Source organism: Mauremys mutica, chromosome 2, assembly GCF_020497125.1.
Source record: "Mauremys mutica isolate MM-2020 ecotype Southern chromosome 2, ASM2049712v1, whole genome shotgun sequence".
Lineage (NCBI taxonomy): Eukaryota > Metazoa > Chordata > Testudines > Geoemydidae > Mauremys > Mauremys mutica.
The window spans coordinates 298,718,287-298,731,087 of NC_059073.1; the positions used below are offsets into that span (position 1 = coordinate 298,718,287).

Consider the following 12,801-nt stretch of genomic DNA (forward strand, 5'->3'; position numbering starts at 1 on the left):
AAGGGGAAGCAGTGGGGATGAGGTGCGCTTGGGGGAGGGGAGGAACTGGGCGGGAGGAAGTGGGGTGGGAAGAGGCAGGACGCAGGTGGGACTTTGGGGGAAGGGGTGGAGTGGGGGCAGGGCCTGGAGATGAGCAGGGGGGTTGAGCACCCCTGGGGAAAGGAGGAAGCTGGCACATGCAAATTTAAATATCTGAAATCCAGAAAATTTGAAGTTAAGATACACGTCGCCCCTGTGGGAGTGCTGGTCAAAGCGTGTGGGGGAAAGCCTGGTTTGGAGAAGGGGTGGACTGGGTGGGCCTGGCACATGGCTGGGGAAGCCTGGCAGAAGCAGGAACAGGAGTCCCCACTGGGGGTGGGTAGTAGGAGTGTGGGGCTCACCCAGTTCCATGTGCCGCTCAGGCTGCATAACCAAGGTAGCATGCAGCCCTCCAGTGAGCTGCTTCCTGGGATATGGGTACTCAGAGCAAGGAGCAACTTCTTACCTTTTAATGCCTTCTATAGTGCCAGCTAATGCTGCTGTACAACAAAATGTACAGATGCGGGAGGAGTACTTAGGAATCACATAGCAGCCATGTTAGCTTAGCAGAAAGACCACGGTGTGACCTTAGGCAAATAATTTAATGGTTGTGCCCCGGTTTCCCTGAGAATGATACTTAATCGCATTTTTTTTAAAAAGAAAAACACTTGGAGAGTGAAAGATGAAAAGTGCTAGAGATGTGCTAACTACGTAGTGGTAGGAGTAGACTCAAACATAAGAGAATATTTCATATCCGTCTTGTCTCCCCATTTAGATTTCAGTGGAAGCAGTAGAAAATATAAGAACTGTGGCTTCATTAACTTGTGAAGATGCATTCTATGAGAAATATAATGCAAGTTTGAATGGTCCATACAGGTAGGATTTGCTCTCAAACAATTCTGTTTTTTAAAAGCAATGAATACATATTTTCTTAATTTAAAACAACTCAGGATTTATTCATATTACATTCATTTGCAGACTGAAAATATTAAACACATAAATGATTTGAAAAGATTTTGGCAGAGTAAAATGTATTTACTCAGTTTATTTAAAATATCGTCTTAGACGCTATTGTGAGTGATGTAATATTTGTGTGAGAGAGAGAATGTAATGACCTGGTTTAAAGTTTGTTTTAACATGAATATGGATGTTTACTTGCTTCACAAGTACTGCAGCAGAATGAGTTTCATAGGTCAAGTGGCAAAGACTTTATACTACATAACGTCACCGTGTATTATGACTTGTACTACAAGTAAGGATTTGCAGGTCTTGAAATAAGATGCATTTCTTTTTCCCCTTTGGCCTTTTCAGTCACACTTGACAAGCTAACCACTGCAGTGGCTAATTTCTAATATCCAAAATGTCAGACATTTTCCTAGTCTCCATTTTATTTAAATGAAATGATCTACCATCCATTTTGTTTCTTTCCCCTTAAATATGTTTTAAGTAAAAGCAGGGATTGAAAAATGACAGTCCGCTGCCAATGACAGTTTTATGGCTCAATATTATATAGACCATCAGTATGAGGGGAAAAAAATCTATATTTAATTGGAGGAATAGGATTATTAGATTTAGCACTTATCTCAAGTCCTGGCAGGTCATTGTATCACAATATTATGAATTATAGAGAAACTATTTTGATAAACATTTTAAAAATGTATGAGCACTAGAGATGAGTGAAAATCTGAATTTCTATCCTGTGGGAAATTCTAATATTTCAACCTCTGTTTTGCTCTGAAGTAGGATAAAATGTGAAAATATATCAATTTTTTTTCACAGAAAGAAAAGTTTTTGAAAAATTTCAATGTAGAAATGGCAAATCATTCCATTTTTGCATTTTTTCTCCATACAAAATATGTTTATATTCTCAAATAATTGAAATATTTAATTTTTCTTTTGTTTAACTGATCTGAAAGTTTTTGTTTTTATCTAGTTCAACATCAAACTGCATATCCCTGTTTTGGAACATTGCCTCTCTTACGGGACGGGCTCCCTGGTTGGACTACATCTCCCATGATGCAGTGTGATCTCCCCTCTGACTGAGTGGCATAATGCATTATCGGAGTCCCATAGCTATGGGCGCAAAGCAGAAATATTCAGATCAAACCAACCCAGAATAAAATATTTTGTTACTTTTTTCCCAATGGAAAATTTGAAATGTGCAGAAATTGCATTTTCTGTTCAAAAATCATTTTGTCAGAACTAGTACCAGAGTCTGTCACAGCAAGGTCTGCACATAATTAGAGTGATTTAGTTTTACCATCCCACACAACAACATTGGTCACCATTTAAAAGTCACCACTGTACAATGGGGTCTGAGTTGCTACTTTTTCCCCTCCTGTACTCAGAGCAGGCAATATCTGCAGTGCTTCGGTTATGCTGTGTTGTAGACATTGACTTTTCCCTGGTGACCACTACATTTATACAAGTTGTCCAAAAATCCAAACATTCAGAGATCATAAGAGACTTATGGAAATTATCAATTTGTTTTGTGTCAGCTTGCTTTGGCCATCCATAAACATTTATTCTGGAAACCAGCATTCAAGTGTTAAAATGTTTTGAGTATTAAAGGTAACTTTATCAAAAGTTCCTATCCAACAAAGAAGCTAGTTGGGATGAAGGGATCTCATTTGCCATAAGTTCTCTCCAGCGGCACCTTCATGGAGGTCCTAGCATGCAGCTTTATTAATTATTATTATGTATTATTTGAGTGAGTGAGGTATAGGGTTTGCCTCCCCTAATCCAAAGGTCTGACCTTCTCCCAGCCAGTCTCTGCTCTTGGCATTTCATGAGAATTTTTTCCTTTAAACATAAATCTTTTCTTTTATCAGGGACTCTCTAACAAAAGCCCCCCTATATGGACTTACCTATGGAATAGCCTATGTGCAATCTACTTTCTTGAGGCAGCAGTCTTCAGGTTTGGGGGGATGGCTCATTGCTAATTGTTATACAAACTTTGAAAATGTATTTATGTGAGTACACATCAGTCCAAAGGCAGTGATTTCAACACATGGTTATTGTGTATAGTCCTAGTTACTGAGGCAATAGTACTAGAGGTCCAACAGTTTAGAACCTGGTGAGGAGTTCAATTCAGGCAGAAGAGTTATTTCTGGGAGAGGAAGCTTGAGACAGGCGTGTTGGCATGTATGGAGCCTGGCTCAGTTTATTTACTATGGAGAAACTTTTACTGCTGATAGTTCATTGCAGACAACGGGCTTTGTGAAATGCTTCTGTGTGGAGAAATTACATACCATTAGTCACCCATAAAAATATTGATAGCTGTAAACATCTGTTTCTAATCCTGTGTGTGTAATTTTACTAAGACAAAGTTCTAAAAATGTCACAATTCTCAGATTTATAGATAGTGTTTAGGTCTGTTTGTTTTAAATAAGGAAAACAATATTTGTAATGTCTGAACAATAATAAAAAGTCTCTCTTTAGATGAACTGAAAGATGTTTTGTGTTTGGTTTTCAGAGCCCTTTTTTCAGTTCTATATGGTGTTTTAAATGTTGGCCTGTCCACTTCTTTGGCACCAGATTTCGGCAAAGCTAAAGTTTCTGCCCAACGAACCTTTCAGCTTTTGAATCGGAAACCATTAATTGACATGCTATAGTGAAGAGGGTACAAAACTGGTAAGGCCATTCAGAAAGTCCTCGAAACTAACAAACCTGGTGGTACTGTATTGTCCTTAATTGTATTAATCTTGTTCAATTGCCTTTTGCAATGTCACAGAAGACAGGACCAGACAAGTAGGGTAAAATTTAACAGCAATAACTAAATAATTTTATATTTGCCCAGTACCATTTAATACCTTTTTGCTTGAGAAATTAACAGAATACTTTTAAGTGCAGTTCTGTTTTGAAAAAATGACTGGAAGAATGACATTTCATTCACCGGTTCTGTCCGTTGGGTGTATTGTGAGGCCTTTTCTACACTACCAGGGTAAGTCGACCTAGTTACTCTACTCCAGCTACGTGAATATTGTAACTGGGTTCTATGTAGCTTAGGTTGATTTACCGCTGTGTCTTCACTGTGCTGTGTTGACAGGAGATCCTCTCCCATCGACTTACCTTACTCTTCACGTTCCGGTGGAGTACCAGAGTTGATCAGAGAGCACTCTGCTATCAACACCTGCTGAATTAATTGCAGCAGTATCAATCTTCCTGGTAGTGAAGACAAGCCCAGAGTTATAACTGCTTTCTTTAGCAACACAAGTATGTTTTCACTGCTTTTCACTTCTGTAAACTAGGCAGCTGTGGGGGAGAGTGAGTTAGATTCTGTTCCTTCTTGTGCATCATCAGCAGACTTGTTTGCTAAGTTCCAGTCAGTTACATCTGTGTAACAGAGAGTCAAGGTGGGTGAGTTGATATCTTTCATTGGACCAAATTCAGTTGGTGAGAGAGACAAGCTGTCAAGCTTACATAGAGCTCTTCTTCAGTTCTGTATAAGCTCGAAAGCTTCACTCTCTCACCAACAGAAGTTGGTCCAATAAAAGATATTAACTCACCCATGTTGACTCTCTAATATCCTAGGACCAGCACAGGTATAACAACACTGCATACAACATTAGAGTAACCTCATTCAAGTCAAAGGGGTTGCACAAGTATTAATGAGGATGTAATTTGGCGTACAGAACCTTTTGTTCCTGGTGATTATACATGAGATGGAAAGAACCCAGCTTGTCTCTCAAAGTCCAGTGTTGACAGTTAGAAACTATCTTTGTATTTGTAAACTGAACACATTTCATATTGTCTCTCAGTGCTTTCCATAAATGCTTTTACAAGCAGAACCAGCTTTTCAGAAACTTGAAATTCTAGCTTTTAGATAGTAGCCTTGATTCAGAAAAGGACTCAGGCACATACTGTAAGCATGCCAGTAACTCATGTGCACAACTTTAAGTCACACATGTGCTTGACTACTTTCCTGAATCAGCTCCACATGCCCAGACTGCTAATGCTCCCGGGGAAATATCTGCTTGCAGAGAAAGACGTTCATTGAAAGTGAAACCACTCTGGGCCAAATCCTGATGCCAGTGAAGCAGCTGCCTTTGACTTCAGTGAAGCTAAGATTTGGCCCAAAGAATTTAAACCTTGGAAGTCCAGTTCTCTGGGTGCTGTAAGAGCCCATTTTACTGACAGTGCTGGTATTGTGGTCCTGGAACTGTCCCGTCCCCCAGGCATCAGAGGAGGCTCCCACAGTCTCTCCTAACATCTCCTTCACTCACCCTTGTCTTCAAGTCTTCCTCCTTGCTACCTCTTATACACGGAGCTCCCTTCCTACATGAAAGAGCCAATCAGCTACCCTTTCCCTATTCAAACCTACACTTAAAACATAGTTGTCCTTGAAAACTATGAATAATCCACCAAAGTAAAAATGTTTAACCCAATCTGAGATCTGATGTTCACCTTGTACTATGTTCATCCTGTGTACTGTGTGTTGAACTTACACTATTTAGAGAGTGAACTCCCAGGGGCAGGAACTATGTTTTCCACACACAATGATAGTGTCTGGATTATATGCATTGATGACATCAAAGATAGGTATTAGGGTTGTTTACTTACCTAAAGTAATGATAGTCCTTGCGAACCAGGCTGAAAAGGAATGATATAAATGAGAGAGAGAGATGCAGAAAAGAACCACTCAGCAAGGAGGTCCTGTACACAGAAGATACCAATCCAATTTCACTGCATATTTAAGCAACAATAAATTGACAAAAATGCTCTGGGTTTGAAAATGCCATACCATCTCCAACTGACTTGTCAACGCCTTCATTTAAATGACCATACTGAGCTGTGTTTGATGCTTCTGTACAAGATAGACTGGTCTTCTGTCATACATTTATATTTTCTACTATTTCCAGAGTCAGTTTGATGGCAACATTGAATTCAGGGACATCCATTTTGTATACCCTACAAGACCAGAAGTTCAAGTTTTGCAAGGACTCAACGTGAAGGTTAATAAAGGCCAGACGCTAGCCTTGGTGGGGAGCAGTGGTTGTGGCAAAAGCACATCCATTCAGCTGCTGGAGAGATTTTATGACCCTATGGCAGGACAAGTGGTAAGAAGAGATGTGTGAAGCTGTTAACGCTTAGGGCTTATAAAACTGTTCTTCAAAGTATTTTACAAACATTAAATCATCCGCACAACACCGCTTTGAGGTGGATAAGTGTTGTTACAGGTCCGGGTACTGGAGAAAAGACTTGGGTCTTGCTTAAGGTAGAGCTGGGAGAAGAACTTTGGATCTTCTGACTCCACATCCTGGCTCTAGATCACTAGATTGCATCTCTTTATTGATTTACTTGATATATTGGAGGGGACATTAGAATATACTTTCCATAATGTAACCCTTGTCACTAGTCCTCTAGTCATGTTAATATGACACAATTTGAGGTCTAATTCATCACTTGATGAGACTTTTGATGCAAGTCCTATTAATGATGATGGGAGCTCCAAGAAGAATAGCCTAGAGATGGTGAGTCAAAGGATGTTTGAATAAATGCCCAAAGATGTGGATTCTTGTTGGAGCTCTTCAACCGTCTAGGTTTAAGAAGACCATGAACAGACTTTCTCATGAGATCTCTGGTACCTGACATCATCAGTAAAGATGGAAATTCTGTGGGCACAACTCATTATAGATTGGCAATTCCACATCTATTATGGAAGCTAGAAGAGTAGATGTGCAAAAAAAAAAAAATTCTGAGAAGAAAAGGTTATCTGAGCTTCTTTTGAATTTTCAGAGTTTTGGATGAAAGATCTGATCTATTATTTGATCAGAAGTGGTTTACTGACCACTTTACATTTACTGCAGCTCTAACACAGGTCAGAGGATTTTCACAGATTCGTCTTTCACATTTATATTGTACACCTGAGGAGGAGTATTGCATTCTGCAGGGAATGATTTTTCTCTTTTTCTCTTTCTAGTTTGCAGATGGGTTAGATACTAAGTCTTTGCACTTGCAATGGTTAAGGTCCAAATTGGGTATTGTGTCCCAGGAGCCTATTTTGTTTGACTGCAGCATTGCTGAAAATATCCAGTACGGAGACAACAGTAGGGTTGTCAGTCAGGAGGAAGTTGAAGAGGCAGCTAAAGCAGCAAATATTCACACCTTCATAGAAAATCTCCCAGAGGTAAGAGAAAATGTCTTTCCATTCTCAGTGGGGGGTAAATATTCACAATGACCTATCTAAGCAACTCCCATTGATGCAAAACAATATGCTTTTTCGTTTATTTTCTTATGTTTACTGTTCTCAAAGAGGAAAATAGGAAGCTGGTGTTTAAAAATGTAACTTGCAATAGGTATTAACACATATGCGGTCGTAATTAGCTAATTCAAATGCAAAATCTGAGCTCCAGTTTTCTTATTTTCCTCTATCACAGTGATGTTATATAACAACTATAAAAGAGACATTCAATTCTTAACTTTGCCAATTCTTTTTCCTTTTTTTGGCTGAAACTTTCTGTAGTTTTAGTCTTATCTGAAAGGTAAAATGTTTCAAGTACATTTTAACCTTCATGTTTGCCATGGACTTAGTTCTCAAAATGGAGAAAGACCTTGGAAAAGCCCAAAGAAATTGGGCTTCCTGTAAAGTTACATGGAATTGAAGACAATTGAAAATTGAAAAAAAACCCAATATTTCTTTTTCATTACCACCTAGTTTTTGAAAATGTACTGAGAAGAAAGTTTTGGACGTGTAAGAATTAAAGGTTCACCTCCTGAGTGTGAGTCTCTAGGGCCTTGAAATTATAAAAGTCTCTTGAGATCTATATTTTTAAGTACAGGTGTCTTTGACTAGACACATCAGTGGTTGCACCACTTGGGAATTAGTCTTTTTCTAATGCTGAAATGAATTTTCATTACAGAGCATTTATCAATATATGTAGCTGTATATATGCATTTTGATTCAAACAGTTAAAATTGTTATAAGATTTTATTATTAAAAACAATTACATTATTATTTATCCTTCATAATGGAAATGCTTAATATAGTACATTATCTGCTATTAAAATATAACTTACTGTTTCTAACTTTCCTTGACAATGAATATTTACTTATACAGAAGTATAATACCCAAGTGGGTGACAAAGGAGCACAACTTTCTGGGAGGTCAGAAACAAAGAATAGCAATTGCTCGTGCTCTAGTTCGTAAGCCAGCAGTTCTGCTTCTAGATGAAGCCACATCTGCTCTTGACACAGAAAGCGAAAAGGTTAGTAATATGCATTCTACCATTTGTAATACACACAAAAATACCTGGTTCAAATTCTTCACTGCAAGAACACAGGCGCTCCATCTACAATACAATTTTGAAAGTTCCACAGAACAACCCTTAGCTCCCTCTCTGTCTACGGCCTGCTTTTGCAAGGTGCAGAGTGCCTTCAACTCCTGGTGTCTAAATTGGGAGCTGATGGTAGTCAGCAACACTTGGGGGCTGGACAGAAAGTGGGATTTTCAGAACTCCTCATTTTTGGCCTGCCTCAGTTCCTTCAAAGTCAGTTATGAAGTCAATGGCACTTTTTGAATGGGTTCACAGTTAGACCAATGCTGAGCACTTTGGAAAATCCCATTGATAATTAGCAACTTTGAGTTTGAGACAGGTGTCTTCAAACAGTTGACTGTGATCTACTAGAGGAGGCCTTGTAAGGCAAGTCACCAGCTCCTTCCTCTTTCCTTCAGCCAGCAGCACTAGCAGCAAAGTGGGTCTCTTTCTGCACTATTTCCTGCTCTGTCTGGGGGAACAGGTGTTGCTACAGAAACCGAGAGGGATCCACTCTGCCAGTAGAACTGCTGGCTGTCAGGACAGAATGGAACAATGAAGAAGCCTCTGTCCGCTTCCCAGTCCTTTTGATCCCATCTGCATTCAGAGGGTAAGATGGGTGACATGTAGGAGCAGCTGGCTTGGAAAAAAGGCTTCAGCAACATCTCTTACCTCTCAGGAGATGTTGTGAAGGGAAGAGAGAGTAATTAAGCTATCCTCTGCTGCTCAGCTGGCTGAGCTTTCTCACTGCATCCACCATCTCCAGGAGAGGGGGCAGACTCCATAGGGACGAATAAACTGTTCATTTGGATGGGGGATGCAGTGGAAGTGAAAAATGCCACAATGCCAAACCACCATCCAGTTGTGAGCCAGATGTCAGGATCCTGAATTTTGGATTTTTTATGGCTAACAAGAAGTGTCTGGCATTGCTGTTACTATCAATGAACATGCAAGTTTTAGTCATGTCTATGTATTTGGCTGGTCTGCTTTCTCCAAACTGATCTAAGTACTGTGCATGTCTAACTGACAAACACCTGGACAAATGCATATGGCGGGGAGGACAGAGGTGGTTAGTTTCTCTAAATTTGGCGTGTAGTTGGAAACAGACAGCATGCAGTATCAAATATAACACACACATTTGGTAAGCATCCGCTATCACAGACAATTCATTACACCTCTGCAAATTAGTTGTGTTGGTCCAAACTAGATCCTTATGGACCTCATTCTGCTAGCCTTTGTTCATGAGAGTAGTCTCAATGACTTCAGTGGAATCACTCACACAAATAAAGGTTGTAATATCAGGCCCCTGTGTTTGAGGCCTCCTTCATGCATGGGAAGTCCTGACTCCTAAACCCCAGTGAGGAATACCCAAGTGATAACGTGAACTATAAAGGCAAAGGTGTTACCTATGAAAGGGAAGATTCTCCAAGTAATAGCAAGTTTTTCACTGCATCTGTCTGCAGATTGTCCAGAAAGCCTTGGACGATGCCAGGAAGGGTCGAACCTGCATTATTATTGCTCACCGCTTGACGACCGTCCAGAACGCTGATGTCATAGCAGTGATTCATAACGGAAAAGTAGTGGAACAAGGGACGCACAGCCATTGCTGGCAAAGGAAGGACATTACTATGCACTTGTAAATGCACAAGTTTCTCATTAACATTAATGTTACAAACTAATCTATTTATATAAATACACACACAACCCACAGATAAATAATATTAATGAGGTCAGGGGCGGCTCCAGGCCCCAGCACGCCAAGCGCATGCGTGGGGCGGCATGCCGTGGGGGACGCTCTGCCGGTCGCCGGGAGGGCGGCAGGCAGCTCCGGTGGACCTCCCGCAGGCGTGCCTGTGGAGGGTCTGCTGGTCCAGCGGCTCCGGTGGAGCATCCGCAGGCACGCCTGCGGGAGGTCCACCAGACTCGCGGGACCGGCGACCGGCACAGCGCCCCCCGCGTGTGCCGCCGTGCTTGGGGCGGCGAAATGGCTATGGCCGCCCTTGAATGAGGTGCATCTTTACTGAGATGTCTGCAGGTTTAAAACACGTAGTAAAAAACAGAGCAGAGACATTAATTTCTTCGTTGTCTCACAGCTTTAGTGTTACTTAATCCTATTGGTAAAATCCTTTGGGGCGTGTTGGTTAATTGTTCTTTTTTATTTTATCTTCTAAATCTACCCCCTTCCCATAAGCATTCACTATGTTAGGCATTCCTTCAGACTTCTCGGTGAAGACCGAAACAAAGAAGTCATTAAGCATCTCTGCCATTTCTAAGTTTCATGTTACTGTTTCTCTCTCTCTCACTAAGCAGTGGCGCCTTACCCTGTCCTTGGTCTTCCTCTTGCTTCTAATGTATTGACAAAAATGATTTCTTGTTTCATCCTTTTATTCCCATAGCTAGTTTTGAGCTCATTTTGTGCTTTTGCCCTTTCTAACCTTTTGCCCCTGCGATTCCTGTGTTGTTTGCCTATAATTCATACCTTTGTAATCTGTCCTATTTTCCATTTTTATATGATGGACTCCCTTTTTTTATTTTTTAGATCATGCAAGATCTCGTGGTTAATCACAGAATATCAGGGTTGGAGGGGACCTCTGTGAAGTCATCTAAGGTCCACACCTACTGCTCAAGAGCAGGACCATATTCCCCAGACAGATTTTTTTGCCCCAGTATCCCTAAAGGGCCCCCTCAAGGATTTGAGCCCAAAAACCTGGGTTTAGCAGGCCAAAGTCTCAAACCATCCTGTAACTATTCCCCTGCCATTCCCATTTGAATTGTTTGGAAGATATGGAGCATAGACAGGAAAGCCATCTTGGCATCCATCACTAAATAACCAACAAGGGAAACCGAGCTCTCTTGCAAGCTAAGAATAGATGGGTTCCTTCAACACAACCTATTCCTAGTGGAATGGGTTTTTTTTACCTGCTGAAAAAATATTTAACCATGAACCTATAAATATTCAAGGCCAACATCTGTGAGTTAATATTCAGAATATATGCTTTTGATTTCTGGAAGTTGGTTGGTAAGATTAAGGTAGTTTTGGAAAAAGCCGAGAACAGTGTATACTGATCACACATGATACAAGTAAGCACACAAAAGGACACTTGAAAAAACTGTGCTGCATGTCGTATGATGTCAATGTTCAGGGAGACATTTAAAAAAAAAAGCTGGTGAGTGAAGGTTGAGGAAAGTGACTACTGCTATGTTGTGTATATGCCCACAAAATCCATTTAACCTCTGTGCTTCAGTTTCCAAATCCATAAAAGTATTGCTACCACTCACTGGAGAGCCGAGGCCAAATTAACCCCATCAAATGAGGCCATGTATAGACCTCCAGTAGTTCCCGATGAGCTAACTAGAAAAAATTTCATTGAGTTCTCTGTTATTATTTTACTATTTCTATCATGGAGTAAAAGACTATGGACCTCCAAGAGGGAATGAGGGCCCCAATTGTAACTAAACAAATAACACAGAGGAACGCCCTGGCCCCAGAGAGCGCAGTCTGACAATACTACACCAGATGATCTAAATAAGACAAACAGGTGAAGTACAAAGTAGTAACTGTATAGGCAAGTTTATTTTATATTATTAATCACAATAGTCCTATCTAGTCTAAGATGCTTATATGTCCCACATTACCAGTAGTAACCTGATTGCTTCACAAACTTTAATGTTATTTATTCTCACATCACGAACCAAACGACCTCTGAGATGGGAATCTGGCGCGGTGCTCTGCTGACCAGAGAGAGGTTGTCACCATGTGTCCTACAACCCTGGATACCATTATAGTTTGTTTTGCTACTGTAGTTCCCATCCTGGGATGCTCACATAACCAGCCCTACATAAGCCAATGCAGGTCACACCCTGAAGTGTTCTGTAGCACTAGGCAACCCTATACTCATCAGCTCTGACCCCAGCACCCTGTCTACCATCCCACAGCCCCACTCAGACTTCCAGCCAGCCTTGGTTACAACCAGACAGAGACTCACCAGCAACACACTCCTGGTCCCGAATTTTTCCAAAACTCGGTGTAGCTCTCTATTATCCAGACCTCTCCTGGAGAGTTCAGAGAATTTAAAAAGGTCCATTTGTTCTTCTAAAGACCCAAAAAGCATTATCACTCCAATCTAAAATCACAGTCACTTATTGAACTTTAAAGGGGAGTTCTAGGTGTGTACTTACTTCTCCAGTTACAACACACCATGGAGTTGGTTTTATAATAAAAAATAAAAGAAATTTTATTAACAATAGGACATAGGTCAAGTGATGCCCAAACTAAAAGGAATAAAGTTAGAAAGGGTTAGCAGCAAATCAAAGTGAAACTTTGCTTCTAAAAGTCTAAACCTTAAATCTAGCAAGTTACAGGCTTTGTTCAAGATGGGTTCTCATTCTTCTTCCCAGCCATGGCTGACTTTCCTTCAATCAGGACCTTCCACAAAAGTACAAGGTGCTGGCTTTCCTTGTCTTCTTAGGCTGAAAGATCTTTGCCAAAGCAGGTTTCTCATCTATATTCAGTTCCAAAGACTTCAC

At 40.6% G+C, this 12,801-nt stretch overlaps 1 pseudogene; it reads left to right on the forward strand.

Annotated features, from left to right (window-relative positions):
- Positions 1 to 10,346, forward strand: part of LOC123363337 — a 60,749-nt pseudogene extending 50,403 nt beyond the window's left edge.
- The last annotated feature ends 2,455 nt before the right edge of the window (positions 10,347 to 12,801 follow it).